Genomic DNA, 15723 nt, shown 5'->3' on the forward strand with positions numbered 1-15723 from the left:
CCCATTTAAAATGCTTTATATTAGTCTATAAGTTTAGAGTTGAAAGAGCATGTTCACTTACCTCATTTTTGAATTGCAGTGATTTATTGTTCAAAAAGAACTTAAGAGCACTTTGATCAATCACCAAAAAGCATGCACTGGTTTTCCTTGCCAAGTGGTTCTCAAAGTGTAGTTCCCAATCAGCAGCCTCTGTACCACCAGGGACCTGTAAGAAATGCAAGTACTCAGGCCCATCCCCAGATCTGATGATTCAGAAGCTCTGGGAAAAGGGTCCAGCAATTGTTACAAGTCCTCCAGGGAACTTCCATGTGCCCACTCATTTGAGAACCAAGAGACTGTCAGGGTATCTGAGTTCCTCTTTGTCATCTGAACCAAACAGTGGTGTTTTCAAGTACTGTTTGTTGATGTCTATGTCTGCCAAGGGTTTGGCTGATTCTTCAGATTTCTGTGAACAGACAGAAAAGCTGGAGCTATCCACAATAATAGAATGGTCCCCATTTATTACTCTTCGTACTCCTTTCCCATGAGACACACACACACACCCACCCACACACACACACACAGGTGCTGTCCCTGGGCATTTACAGATGTCTCTCCCAGCCTCCCAAGCCCTGGTTCTAGGACATCTTGTAGTCCCTCTCCACACCCTGTTCCAAAAAAATGCAACCTATACCAAAAAAAATCAATTTCCACATTTACCATAATCTCCCAAACCTCTCTTTTTTCCAACTTCCAAAGTTCCTTCCTGATTTTCAACCTCACCCTATGCACCATCCTCTACCCAACACCTGTATTAGTGTCTGAAACCCTGTCTCCCCTTCTTTCCCACCCCTACTCTGTGCCCATTTGCTCTCTCACATGAGTGTTTTCTCCTGCTCCACAGATCAGTCAAACTCTCCACATCTATCTCTCCCACTTTCCTGATGGCTCTTGCTATCAGGTCCCCAAAACAAGATTACAGCCCCAGCCCCAGTCCCTTCCTTTGATGTCACCAGTCTCTGGACATATTCTTTCTCTGAGGCCACAGTCTTTTTCTTTTATTACCTGTCACTAGTTTTCTTTTAAAATATATTTAGGTAAAGAAAATAGTTGGTCTGAAAGAAAAAATCATTGTTCAGATATTTTGAGGAAAAGTCAAAATTCGTGGAGGTGGTTTTAGAACAAATGATGGTATAAAACACTGATGCAGCCAAGTTGGGGGGCCAGGGGAGGGGTAGGTTTCAGGAAGCAGGAAATATTAAATATTATGAGGAAAGATCTTGTAGCGAGATGAGTGTGTTGAACCGAATGACACCCAACAAGACTTCCCTAAAAAAGGCCCAAACAAGCGAAAGTTTACATTTAATTCCAGGCACTTGGAAGCACCCAAAGAGGAATGAAGTCTAGAGACTCCAGATAAAGGAGATTACAGGTTTGGAAAGTCAAATTAGGGCTGGGGATGTGGCTCAAGCGGTAGCGCGCTCGCCTGGCATGCGTGCGACCCGGGTTCGATCCTCAGCACCACATACCAACAAAGATGTTGTGTCCGCCGAGAACTAAAAAATAAATATTAAAAATTCTCTCTCTCTCCTCTCTCTCACTCTCTCTTAAAAAAAAAAAAAAAAGAAAGTCAAATTAGTTGCCAGGCCAAGTGTGCAGTGGTGTAATCCCAGCTACTCAGGAGGCTGAGGGAGGAGAATCACAAGTTCAAGGTCAATCTCCATAATTTAGTGAGGCCGAAAGCAACTTAACTAGACTTTGTCTTAAAATGAAGTATAAAAAGAGATGGCAGGATATTTCAGTGGTAGAGGGTCTGTAGGTTCAATCCCCAGTACCAAAACCAATTTTTTTTTTGGTGGGGGGGTTCCAGGACAGTGACTTAACCACCTTTGGTTAAGCTCTTGGGGCCCGTCTAAAAGACTTCAATGTCAGAAAATACAAGAGAACTTAGATTTGATCCAAGTGGTGAGTGTTCTGTGCGTTGGGATGCCCAGCTTGATATAATTTAGTTAACACATCTTGTACCTAACTTTCAGTATGATTTTGTGAAATCTGTGTTTTGATTTCAAAATCTCCAGGCCAGTCACATGGGCTTGATGCCAGAAAGACCAAGTACTAACATATTTTGAATATGATGTCATAGATAGAGTACAGGAAATGATTATCACTGGGCAGATAAAAGGAAAACATCTTAAAAGAGAACATAAACTTTTTAACCTAACATGGTGAAAATGTCTGTGCACCAGAGGAAGAAAACTCAGTAATGTGTGTGAGGAGCACTTCACATGTGCCTGGAGTTAGAGAAAAAGCCACACATGGAGTGCAAATGTATTGGTTCCATCTATTGGGTGCTATTCTTCCAACTCTGAACTAAGAAGACTTATCAGTTTTATGTTTGCAGTGCCATAGTATCAGTTAACGATTGTCATTCAGTTGCTTTGTTCCAGCATTTCATATGTATTTTCTCATTCAGTCCCTTCTATTATCCTATGAGGCGGATGTTTATACAAATGAGAAGCTGGGACCCCCACCAAGAGAGAGCTTAACCAAAGGTGGTTAAGTCTCTGTCCTGGAACCCAAAGCTAGTATGGCCTCAATCAAGTTTAAATAGGACAGCCTGACACCAGAGGTCCACTTCTGAATACCATTTGGGATCCAGTAATTTTCTTTCTCCCAAAGATGGACATGGTTCAAAATCTGAATTCCCCTGTCATCCTGCTGTTTTCCAACCAGATCCACAAACTGGAATTGGATTATGCAGTTGGAATCTGAGAAACAGGAAGGTGCAAATGGTCAAAATAAAGAGCACTCATTAAACTCCTTAGAAAAAACAACATAGTCCTTAGAGGCGGCTCCTACGAACAAGTTTTATTTGAAAAAAGAGAACTAGAACATAATCATTACTTTTTGAGATCTGGGTTGATTTCCCCCAGTACCCACTCCTCTGCTTGTTTTCCCAGAGAAAATATGAAGGTGCTCTCTTAATAAAAATAAACTCGCACCCCCGTCTACCCGAGAGTGAGATCAAATGGTCACCACAGGGAGCGATATGAAAATGGAGTCATTTCTCTGAAAATTCCCAAGAGTGCTGTTTTGCTTTTAAGAGCAATGAAATCACTTTCGGCTGGTAATTTATTATTTCCACCAGTTACTCCAATATTTGTCTACATGTTGAAAAATTAGTCTTTATTCAAACAAGAATCCACTTTTAGGGCAAAAGCCTTCTGAGTTATCAGTAAAACTGTGATGGTAGCAAAAGAATACACAGAAAGATAAAATCATTAAAGCACATGCTTGCTTTCTCTTTAGATAAGCAAATTAACTATATATATATATATATATAACAAAATAAAATCCTGCACCTCTCTGTCACAAACATTGGATTTTACAGACTGGTCTGGATGCTTATGCTCAAGGAACAAAGTTGTTTTGTCCAAACTTCACTTGATTAGCCTTTGTGCTGAGATGGCATGCTAATGAGGTCTAATCACTTCTAAAAACTGTGGTTCAACTTTTTTTGCTTTTTTGCTTTTTTCTTTTTCTATTTTTGTCCATGGTATTTTTAGCCTCAGACATTAAGAAGACATAAAACCTTGCTAAACATAGATTGTGCCTGGAATTTTTGAAAAGAAGTTCAGTTGGTTGTTCAACAGTTAACACACTGTAGATGATTTTTTATCACTAGTTAGTAGTGGTCATATTTATGTGGATAATTACTCCCTTTCCATCCAAGTCATAGATGTAGCATTAGACAGGAAGAGAAAGGAAATGGGGGGAGGCCAGGGTGCATGAAAGGAGGAAACAATTATTTATGAGATGCTTCCTGACTTAACTGTAGGGAACAAAGTGAATGCAGGAGACCCAATTATTACACCCAGGAGTGTAACATTCTCCCTGGTGGCACCTAAGTGCCCTCATATATGCAGAGGCATAAGAGAGGTTAAGTGGCTTATTTTTCTGGAAAACAAGGCCAACTGTACTCTTCTTTTTTTTTTTTTTTTTGAAACATCTTACTAAATATTTCCATACTGTTTCCAGCAAGCAGATCTTTGGAAGGGACAATTATATGAAAAAGGGAAAGAGAGATCAGATATAACTTCTTCAAAATTAAGGGAAGCTCAGGGAAGATGGGCAAAGTCTCAAGGAAATAAACTGTTGTAAATATGTGTAGTAATTCATCCTAACAGCCTCTGAAGCCTCACTGGAGGCAGAGCCAATGCCTGGGAGCCAATTTCCACTAGGTCCCTATTAACATTCAAGTACATCATCGCCACCTCTGCCATCATCTGCTTCTCCCAGCTATCCTCCATAACCAGCATACAGCACATGCCTAATAATTACATTCCTGAATGAATAAGAAAACACCTCATCAAGCAGCTACCATCAGCACAGGATCCTTTTTAGTAATGATTAAGTTTCTGACATGTTAAGGTTATAAAAAATCTAGTTTGGGTCAGCAAGTTCACCAGCTCAGTTTCATAAAAGAAGTTGAAGGAGAGCCTTTTTCCATTGACCTTTTCTGCACATTTAAAATGTCTCTGAATTTGACAGTAGATATCAAGAGATTTGGAAAAGGTCAACCCTCTTGCCCGAGTAGCTCAGCTTCCAGTTATGTACCCCAAGGAAGTAATAAGAAGTATGAACAAAGATTTATGGGTGGAGATGTTCATCACAGCACTGTTTAGAATATCCATGGATACACATGTCCAGCCACAGGGTCAAGTTTAAATTAAGCTGGTGTCAAGGTACAGGAATGCAATGACATCTCAGTGACCATTAGATGAGATGTTTTTTTTAAAGTATGTTTAATCACATGGAAGACATTTCATGGTATGATGGTAAATTTTTAAAAAGCTGGATACAACTTCTATTGGTAAAAATATGATCCAAACTTACAGGAGAGACAGAGAAAAAACAAACACTATAGGAAGAGAAAGATATATACATAAAGAGAAAAATCAGAAGTTAATATTCCATGCTATGATTACAAGTTACCCCTTAATTGTGAAGTTATGGGTGCTTATTGTTTTTTTTTTCATCTTTTTTTAAACTTTCCACTTACTATATATTGCCATTGTTTTATAATTAGGAATAAATGAGTCTTTTGAATAGCCCAGAGGATTTTAAAACATTTTTTGCACATATTATGCCATGAATTCATAGGGGTGGACTCCAGTACTTAGCTCTTCCCACTGATTTTCACAGTAGGCTTCTCTGGGGGGAGCAAACTGGTTCTTCAGTTGAACACAGACAGGTACCTTTTTTCTTTGGCTTCTATATTGATCAACTTTTCCTCATGGAAACCAAAATACCTGACAAGAACTACTTAGAGGAAGAAGATTTTATTTTGGCTCACTATTTAAGAAAACCCTAACCCTTGGTTGACCAGCCTCATTGCTCTAGACTCAAGGCGAATCAAAACATCATGGTGGAAGGGTGTGGTAGAAGAAAACTGTTCAGCTTATGGCAGCCAGCAAGAAGAGAGAGGAGGGAAGGGACCAAGTACAACATATAGTCCCCAAAGATTTGCCCCAGAGACCTATTTCCTCCAGCTATGTCCCTCCTGCCTACAGTTTCCATCCAGTAGTCCATTCAAAAAAAAAAAGTATTTTTTTCAGGGAGGTTTAAACTGCATTTTATTTATTACTATAACATTCTATTTCTTTTTAACTAATCAACAATGAAAATGCAAAACATTCTTCTGTGAATGAAACTGTTTCCACAACCCCTTGTATATAGATAGGTAAATTACAAATTTCATTCTATTTGGAGTTTTCTCATAAGAGAAACTTGCTCTTAACTTGTTTTTTTTTAGCACTTTTATTTTTTATTGATTTAAAAAAATGACAGCAGAATGCATTACAATTCTTATTACACATATATATATACCACAATTTTTTATATCTCTGTTTTTATATAAAGTATGTTGACACCCAATTCGTGCCTTCATACATGTACTTTGGATAATGTGTGACATATCCCACAGAGGTAGGAAAGATCATACTTAATACATTATCATCTTAATAGTAGAAAATTTCCAAAAATTAAAACTAACAAAATGCCAAATCATGCCTTTGATGAGTCCCAAAGGACCACAGACCCATTCACTCCTATCTGAAGCATTAATTCCTCGGAGTGTTCTAGCCTTTTCTGGGCCCCTGATAGGAAGATCCACCAGAGTTGTGAACAACTACTGTAAGAAAACCTTCTACCACTTCCTTTTACCCAGTTTTTGGACCACTGCATCCTGCTGGCAGAAAGGGCAATGATTATTCTGTTTTACCCACAGAGGCATCCAGCAATGGTGGAAAGAAAGATTACAGACCACAACTCAATCCTTTGTTTATCTCCAGCTTGAAATCTAAGACAGGCCTCTATCACCTAGACCCTACAGATGGCACACATACACACTCCACATCCCAGCTCCACATGGGCACTACATTCCACTTTGGGAGTGAGAACATTTTGTCACCCTATCACCACTTGAAGCCTGCATTCCCAGAGTGGGAGGTCAAGGTACAAGGCTCTGTGCCACCTTCCATCAGCCATGTCAGTGGCCCCAAATTATTACTCCATCCAATGGATCGATCCAATTTATTCACCTCTGAATATTGCTACATTACTTAATACATGAGCTGCTTGGGGGATATTTTTATATCCAGACCATAACAGTTTCCTTCTTTTTCTGACCATTTTTCTTCATGCATTTCAGAAAACTACCAGGACTCCTAGAGTACTTAAGATATTTAATATGCACATTAAATCTCTTGAGGAGAATCTTGCTCTTAACCTGTTTGTTGGCAACGGTGCCAACAGCATTCTGGCTGGCACTGTGAAGTCTTCCAGTTTTGCTGTGGTAGCATTTGCAGGGCACTCCTTTCTGAACAGTACCCATTGTGTTCATGTCTACAATCCCACCCTTCTGGTCGATCCACTCGTATGTGGTCAAGGGAACAGTGGCAGCTTTCCTAAAAGACCTTGGGAATATACAGAGGATGCCTCTCCTCCTTCCCTTTGTGTTCACCATTTTGGCAAATTACTGGAAAATAACACATGAGAAAAAAATTAAACTTTGTAAAATCTTAGACTTGTTAACTATTTAAACCAGGTTAGGAATTCTAATCATGGGGAAAATAAAATAAGATATAGTCTAAATTCCAGCAGTTTCAATTGCATCAATTAAAAACAAACACCAGAGAAATTCCATAGTTTCCTATAATTATTTCCACACTTCTGAGCACTTTTTCTAAATAATCAACTAGTTATGCTCTGGGGGGATAACAGAAGTAATAATTACTAGGGTTTCTGAAGAAAGGGAGGTGTGGAAGAGGAGGATGTCAGTAGCCATACTCCAGCCATTGATTGCCACTGGCTTATTGAGCAAGTCACTTAAGTCCTTGAGATCCTTTTTTTTGTGTCATTTGAGAGAATTAGGCCAGATGATTTTCAAGTTTCCTTCTCGTTCTAAAATCCACAAAATAATTACTTCTTTCTTTGCTTGTCCACACTGACCTAGGAATACTTTGCAATTGAAACATGGTAGACCTCAGTTGTTCCTGAGTGAAAAAAAAAAAAAATGTTCATCACTCTCGGGACAAAAAAGAACAGCCACAAACACTTTGGACATTGAATGGTCTTCCTCCAACATCATCTCCTCATTTCTGGGCCTCACCAACATGATCTGCTTAGAGTTCTTCTTTCCCCACAAGGCATGGTTTTTAATGTACAGAACATAAAGGAAGCTGAATATATCCTCAGGAACGGAGGACATCCCCATGCACATACCTTTTCTGGGATACAGATGTCTTTGAGAACCTGTAGAAAACCTTGACCTCTTCTTACAAAAAAATGCTCTTTCATGTCAAATGTTGGCTGCCAACTACTTGATAGAATCATAGACAGCCTGACACTACTGGATGCTAGGTTAAAAACCCTTCATCAGAGCCTAGACAATTTTACCTGTGGTTCTTTTTTAAAAGCAGGATAATCTTGAGGACTAGAAATCATCTATTTAACTGAAAGTCCTTCCCAGGCCTCCTGACCTGGAAGGAAGGGAAAATAGAGGTAGCACAGTTTAGGAGAAAGAAGCCCAACTACATCCACCACCATGGCAACCTCATCCTTATTGGGAAACATAACCCCAAGGCTTGGTTGTTTATCCTGTGTCACACACTATTTCATCTGACCCTTGTCCCAGCTCTCTGTGGTACTGTTGTACTTGATTGTACATAGTACTCAATATCTCCATTTTACAAAAGAAGAAACTGTGTAATGAAGAGGTTAAGAAATTTTCCTAAGATCACAAGAAACAACAATATCCAAAGCAAGTTTCGTGTAAGCTCTGCCTCACTCTCTTCCACCCACCTAAGGCTAACCATTCCCATGCTAGCCCTTATGCTCTGTTTAGTCATTGGGTTGAGTTTCTTAGGAAACATTAACAAAAGTTGAACGCAAGTGGCACAGAGTAGACTTGTGGAAAGTTAGAATAAGTGGTACTGAATGGTAATGAAGTGTTTATGTCCAGTGTCTCCTGAGGCTTTGTTTGGGGGAAGACACTGAAAGGGGAAATTTGGATAGGAGCTTCAGAAAATTAAAATCTTTATATTTTCCATTAGCAGTGTCATCATTTCTCCTACTGCTTAAAGCTGAGCTAACAGCTCTCGTCAGGAGAACTCTGTTGCTCTAGAACATCACCAAGGCCTTTATGGAATCCTCAGACTCAAGAACAAAGTACAGTGCATAGCAAGCTTGCTCTGTGTGCTAGAGGACTGGCTAATCCCTTAGAACAGATTCCCTTTGCCTCCAAGTGACCACACTCATAATCATAGAACTTTAGAAAGGCAAAGAATCCTAAATGTTACTTAGCTTTACACTTTTCTCTTTTACATCACTCTCCTTCTCTCTCTTATCTTAGACTTTACTTTGTCAAGGAGGAAATTCACTATTAAAGAGAAAAAATGATTTTCTCAAGATTACGCCTATAATTGTCACAGAGTCTAAGTTGAACTCAAATGTACAATGAGTCAAGGAAGTATAGAAAGCAGTTAGAAATAGCATCCCATTTAAACCTATAATCATCCACTGAAGTGGGTATTATTAGGCCCATTTTATAGACGGACAAAGTCATCTTCAGGGAGATAACTCACCAAGTTCAAACAAAACGTTTTTTGAATGCAGAGAAGCCTACACCATAAAGCCAATGCGTGTGAAAAACAAAGTTCTAGTAGTCATTAGAGTTGAGCAAGAAGTAACCCTGGTGTAGTACTGTGAGGTGTTGGTCATTGCGTTTTTGTTCCCCTGCACCCTCTTTATCTGTGGTGCTTGCCTCTCTCTCTCCCTCTCAGTCTGAAAAATGCACAACAGACATGATGATGGAAACCAAAGTCAGACCCCTTTCATGGGTGCACTGGGGACACAGAGCAAAGATCAGAATCCAAGGAGGGAACATTTTAGATGTAATACCCCCCAGAGTGGATGGAAGACCTACTCGTGGATCAGAAGAGATACGTGACAGCTCAGAGATGTCAGAATAATAAAAAGGCAGATGAGATTTAGGAACCAAACATACTTTTTCTACCAACATCAGCGCATCAGCTGTCCCATTCCAACTTAACATCAATGTTGAGGAAAAGAAGGAAATAAAGGAGAGGCCATCCTGAATTTGACAAAGAAGGAAAGGAATCTACACAAAGTGACAGATTTTCAGCATTAGGCATAATAGAAATTCAAAGTCAGGGTAAACTGAGTTACGGAAAAATTAAGATTTTTTTCCAAGACTAGGTAACTTTGAGCATTTTACCTGCTACTTCTCAGAATGTTATTGTGACTGTAACACAACGCAAACATATAGTATCATTATCATATTGTGTTAAACTGGTTATTCAATCCTACTACCAATTTGGAAAGGCTCAATGGAAATCCTCAAAATTAGTCTATGTGAAATAGTCTTTAAGTAGATTTTAGGAACCACCCAAGATCATATGCCCCCTTCTCTTTAGAAACTCTCTGCCACCTTCCTGCCAATGCTCATTATTACAGATTTGAGAAAAAGTGAAAGAGAAGAGGAAAAAAAAAAAGAGGAATTCCAGTCATTTGTTTCCATCTAAATGGGGTGGGGATTGGAGACAGTGAGAATAAATCTATCAAAAGACAGATTACACCTCCAGGTCCCTCAAGAACTGATTCATTCCAGAAACAAAGACTCACAAAATCCTTCTGTGACCAGGAAATGATCCAACTTTTCTGTCATCTTCAGGAAGTGCAATGGCTGGCTGTAGAGATGTGAGTCCAGTGAAACAAGAAGCTTCCCAGAAGAAGTGATTCTAAGGCCGCCCTCACACCTCAGAACCTCAGACCCCTGCATTAGGAGTTCAGAACACTGATCAGCATTTGGGAAGCTGTATTGGTGTGATCCTTTCCTTCATGTCAATCTCCCTATGGAAGAACAAGTCCCACAAGGGCAGATTGTGACAAGGTTACTCACTACTGAACTCTCAGAAACTTGCATGGCACCTGATTCATAGAATATGCCCTACATTTATTTGTTGAATGAATTAATGAAGTCTACAACCTGGGAATTAAAAACACTGTTGTGAAAAATCTGAGTACACATGAAGTGGTATAGTGTTGCACTAATGGCATTTATATTGAGAAAAAGTATATATTGCAAACTCTAAAACAGTCATGCAAATGTTTTTAAAAGTAAGTATCCTTGATATGGAAAAAAAAGGAGACAGGAAATCTTATGAAAGTGTCACTTAAAACTAAAGAAAAAAGAAAACAATGAGGACAAATATAATGAATAGAAAAGAGTTATAAATATGGTAAATAATACTCCTACCAGGTCAAGTATCACTGTAAGTATGAATGATATAAATATACCAATTAAAAGACAGAGATTGTCAGAGAAGATACAAAGTAAGATATAATTATCTATATCCCAGTCTTCTTCCTCTCCTGTCTCCACTTTTCTTACTTTCTCTCCCCATCCCTACCTCTCTTTTTCTCCTCTCTCTTCTGGAAAAATTGTTTATAGTACTAAGAATGAGTTACTTTCTCAGTATACTAGATCTTATGCAATTATTAATCAAGAATTTACACAAAGGGATTGATACCTCTTCTGGTCTTATAATTTCTGTTAAATAGTACTCCAATTCTGAAGCAAAAATGGAGGTGATTAACAAACTTGTTGAAGTCTTGCTATAATATGTATATTCTATATTCGACATATAGTTGAATATTATACTTTCAAAAGACAATGTTGAAAGAAAACATGCAAATGTAACCCATATGTCAGCTTTGAAATTGGCCTCCCAGGTCTTGTTAGGTTACCATTCAACATTTAGAAAATGACAGACAACCTTCCTTGCTGTGCTGTTTAAAGAATACAGTAGTCTTGCTTGTCTGATTGAACACAAGTTTGTTCCTACTTCATAAGGCCCAAATGGGTCATTTTCTCTCCCCTAAACCTATTACTTTCAATAATTTGCACATTTTTTTCTGAAAAAGAAGTTTGCTCAACTTGCTGAATCAAATCATCCACTAATTGAAATAAATTTAAACACTACATCTAACAAATGCCTGGTTGGGGGTGAGGGAGGACATACAAGCATTTTTAACTCAAACAACAAATAACATATGATTAATAACATATCATTCAATGTCCTACTAAACTATCTAAGCCTTGGTTGCATTATATTGTGATTATATGAAGTAATTTTCTGCATACAGCAGAACTAGCAAACAATTTTCATGAATTAGCTGTTAACATGTTCAAAATGGAAGATCTCACATGCATACTGTGGTTCCAGACTTCTCTTGAAAGACAGATGTATTAAACCGAGGCTATGTATAATCACATGGTGACAGTTTGCTGGGTTAAGCTTTCCAGTCTGCCAGTCACCACCATTCCATATTGCTTCCCTGACACTGAGACCCAGTGCCAATGGCCATTCATCATCATGCTTCTGCTGTCGTTTTTCCTGTAGCAGAGAACTATTTCTCTGTATTTATGTCTCTATCAGAAGAAGCAAGATGTACCAAGAGGATATCAAGAACCAGCTTCAATCATGCACACCTACTGACCAGTCTTTCAGCATTTGAGTTTGCCATGTATGTCCTATACAATGATAACAGGACAGTCCTTACCCCTGAAAGTTAAGAGGTGCCAGCTAGCTATAAAATGAGGTTTGTAAGAGCCTCATTCATGTGACCAGGGTAATCAAGAAAATGGTGCTCCACCCAGAGAGTGAAAAGAGAGTCAAAGTCAATAAAAGTTTTCCATTAAAAATTAAGACCCTCTGGAATATTCCCTGTATTAGTTTGTAGGGTCTGACTTAACAAAACATCACAGATTATCAAGTAGCTAAAACAACAGAAATTTGTTTTCTCACACTTCTAGAGGCTGAAAGTCAAAGATTAAAATGCTCTCAGGACGGGTTTCTCCTGAGGGCTCTCTCCTTGTCCTGCGACAGACAGTGGCTTTCTTGTGGCCTCTTTACATGGTCTTTCTTCTGTCTACCCCGTGTGCCTCTTTCTCTTGTGTGTCCTCTCTGTTCTTCTGATAAGAACCCCAATGAGCTTGGATTAGGGCCACCCTAACAGCCTCGTTTCAGCTTATTTCTTTCTTTAAATACCTAATTTCCAAAGCAAGTCATGAGCTAATGTACTAAGTGTTCGGGCTTCAACACTTGAATTTGGGCAAGACATAATTTAGTCCATAGTGCTTCCTAACTCACTTCCCTATGCCCCATCACCCCTTACTGGTCTCTCTCTCTCTCCCTCTCTCTCTCTCTCTCCCCCCTCCCTCCCTCCCTCTCTTCCCTTTCCTTCTCTTCTCTTCACTCTCTCCTCTCTCTCTCCCCACACTCCCTGATTCCAGGATCTTAAACATCCATGTTAGAATGCTTAATGTTGTCCCAGAATAGTCTGTTCTGTGTTTTGTGTTGTTTTGTTTTCACTGTGTTTTTCCTCTTTGTATTTTGATTTGGGTTATTTCTACAAATCCAGTTTTAAATTCACTGACTCTTTGTTTAGCTGGAAATTCATTTGTTTCTTTTCTCAGCTGTGTCAAATCTATTGATGACTTAAAAAAAAAAAAACACTTTTTATCTCAGTTACTATGTTTTTCACGTCTAGTATTCCCATCTGATTCTTTGCAGTTTCCATATCACCTCTGCAATTGCTGTTCTGATCTGGCACATTGTCTGTTTGTTCTATTTGATAATTCAAAATATTTGTTTATGCTCTTTAAAAATCCCTATCAGGTGATTCTAACATTTGTATCCTATTTGATTCTGAATCTAGTGACTGCTTTGTCTTTAAAGATGCCTTATTTGTCTTGCCTTTTCATATGCTTCATAACTTTTTCAGCATTCTGGGCAGGAACAGAATCTAACATAGCTTTGATATTAAAATGACCATTCAAAAAATCACCAAACAAAATATGGAAAACAAAGCAGTATATTAAAAAGATAATGTATCATGGCTAAATTGGGATTAATCCCAAAATACAAACTTTGTTCAACATTAGAAAAATTATCTAACATAACTTACAATATTGAGACTAATAGAGGAAAATCATCATATTATAACAATAGCTGCATGAAAAACATTTGATAGTTTGAGACCCCTTAACAATTTAACATAAAACTATCAGTAAAATAGGAAAGGAGAATTTTTTTACTAATTTTTAAAAATGATAATTTCAGAAATACATTAACATATATACACACACATAAAACACTACACTTAAGAATAAAGTGTTGAAAGCATTTCCTTTGAAATTATAAATAAGACAAAAATAGCCACCATCACCAATTTTATTTTTCATGTACTGGTATTTCTAGATAGTTCAATAAAAAAAGAAAAAGAAAAAGTAGGGGAAGAAAAAAAGCAAGCTGTTGTGCATAATTTGAGGAGTTTATCAAGAATGTTTGATACAAAATTAAGATATAAAACTATTGCATTTTATGTAATAGTGATAGTTACTAAGAAAATGAACTTTTTAAAAATAATACAAACTATATGGATTATCTAGGAATAATTTTAACAAAAGAATAGAAGATTTATATGGAGAAAATAATAAAATTTCTTTCAAAGATTTTTTAAAGTAGAGAAACTTTTTAAGGATCAGAAGCCTCAATATAATAAAAATATCCATTTTTATTAAATTGATCTATAGATTCCATAGAACATGAAAAATCTCAACAGTTTGTATATGTGAGTGGGGGAGAGAGAGAGAGAGAGAGAGAGAGAGAGAGAGAGAGAGAGAGAGAGAGAAGGAGGGGAAAAGGGAGAAAGAGTGTGTGATGGGGGAAGCATGTATGTGTTTTGGAACTTGAAAGTTGACTATAGAATTCATGAAGAAGTATTAGGTGTTGGTAGTTCTTGACCAAGGCAAACATCAGGAAAAAGAAAAGTGAGGGGACCTTATCCTATAATTATTTAAACATATTATAAGTCTGCAATGATTAAAATAGCTTAGTATAAGCTCAGAAAACAGAATATTAAACATAATTAAATTTAAAAAGAATATTAAACAGAATAATTGCAGCACAACTTTTCATTTCTTGGTTGTACAGAGCTAATAAATTAAGCAGTTCACATCTGAACAACTGGGTTATAACTAGATTGGCAATGCAGGATAAATATTTTTTAAGTGCTGGGACAATTGAGTCTCCATTTAGAAAAAAATCATTCTTTACTATATTTACATAAAATCAATTCCAGTTATTTAGTCCAAAACACCTATAGTGAAAGGCAAAGAAATAAGATTTTAAGTAAAATTTTCTTGATATGTAAGAGATTTTACATAAGACACAAGAGACAAAACCCATAATAAGAAAGATAGATACTATTGATCACATTAAAATTGAGAACTTTTGTAAATCAAAAGACACATATATATAGTAGGAAGATAAGTCCCAACTGGTAGAAAAAAAGGAAAGAAATGGCAAAAGATTTGAACTTCAAAAGAAGCAATTTGAATAATCAATAATTATGAAAAGATACTCCACATGACTGGCAAAGAAATGCAGATTCAAAGTACAATGAATTATAATTATACTTGTGCCAGATTTAAAAAATATGAAGTGAAAGGGAGAGAGAAGGGAAAGGATATGCAAATGGTAGGAGACCTTCAATGATACACAAAAGTATAAGAGGTTATGATGGGCAAGGGGAAGGGGGGAAAAAAAGGGAGAGAATTGAACAACAGCAGAGGAGGCAGAGAGGGAAGGTGGGAGGGGAGGGGAGGGGGGATAGTAGCGGTTAGGAAAGGTAGCAGATTAAAACAGTCACTAATATGCCATTATGTAAAAATGTGAGTATGTAACAGATGTGATTCTGCTATCTATATTTGGGGTAGAAATGGGAGTTCAAAACTCAATAGATTCAAATGTATGAAAGATGATTTATCAAGAGCTCTGTAATGTTTGGAACAATCAATAATAAAAAAATAAATAAATAAATAAAATATGAAGTATCGGTGAGAATGTGGATGTAATATCAAAATTCATACACTGCTGGTGGAAGTGTGTATTTGTATAATTATTTTGGAAAACCATTTAGCACTACCTAGAAAATATCAACAAATGCATTAGTTATGACCAAGTAATTCTAGATATACACACCAGAGAAACTCTTGTCAGGGAGATTTGTACCAGTTATTCATAGTAGCATTGACTAAAACTGGACACAAACCAAATGCACATCCACAGTAGAATGGAAAATATAAACTATGTA

The 15723-nt window shown here is 37.5% G+C and overlaps 1 pseudogene; it reads right to left on the bottom strand.

Moving 5' to 3' along the window:
• Positions 1-316: 316 nt before the first annotated feature.
• Positions 317-6521, bottom strand: LOC113181595 (RING-box protein 2 pseudogene; annotated as a pseudogene).
• Positions 6522-15723: the final 9202 nt, after the last annotated feature.

Source organism: Urocitellus parryii, chromosome 12, assembly GCF_045843805.1.
Source record: "Urocitellus parryii isolate mUroPar1 chromosome 12, mUroPar1.hap1, whole genome shotgun sequence".
In the NCBI taxonomy this organism is placed as follows: domain Eukaryota; kingdom Metazoa; phylum Chordata; class Mammalia; order Rodentia; family Sciuridae; genus Urocitellus; species Urocitellus parryii.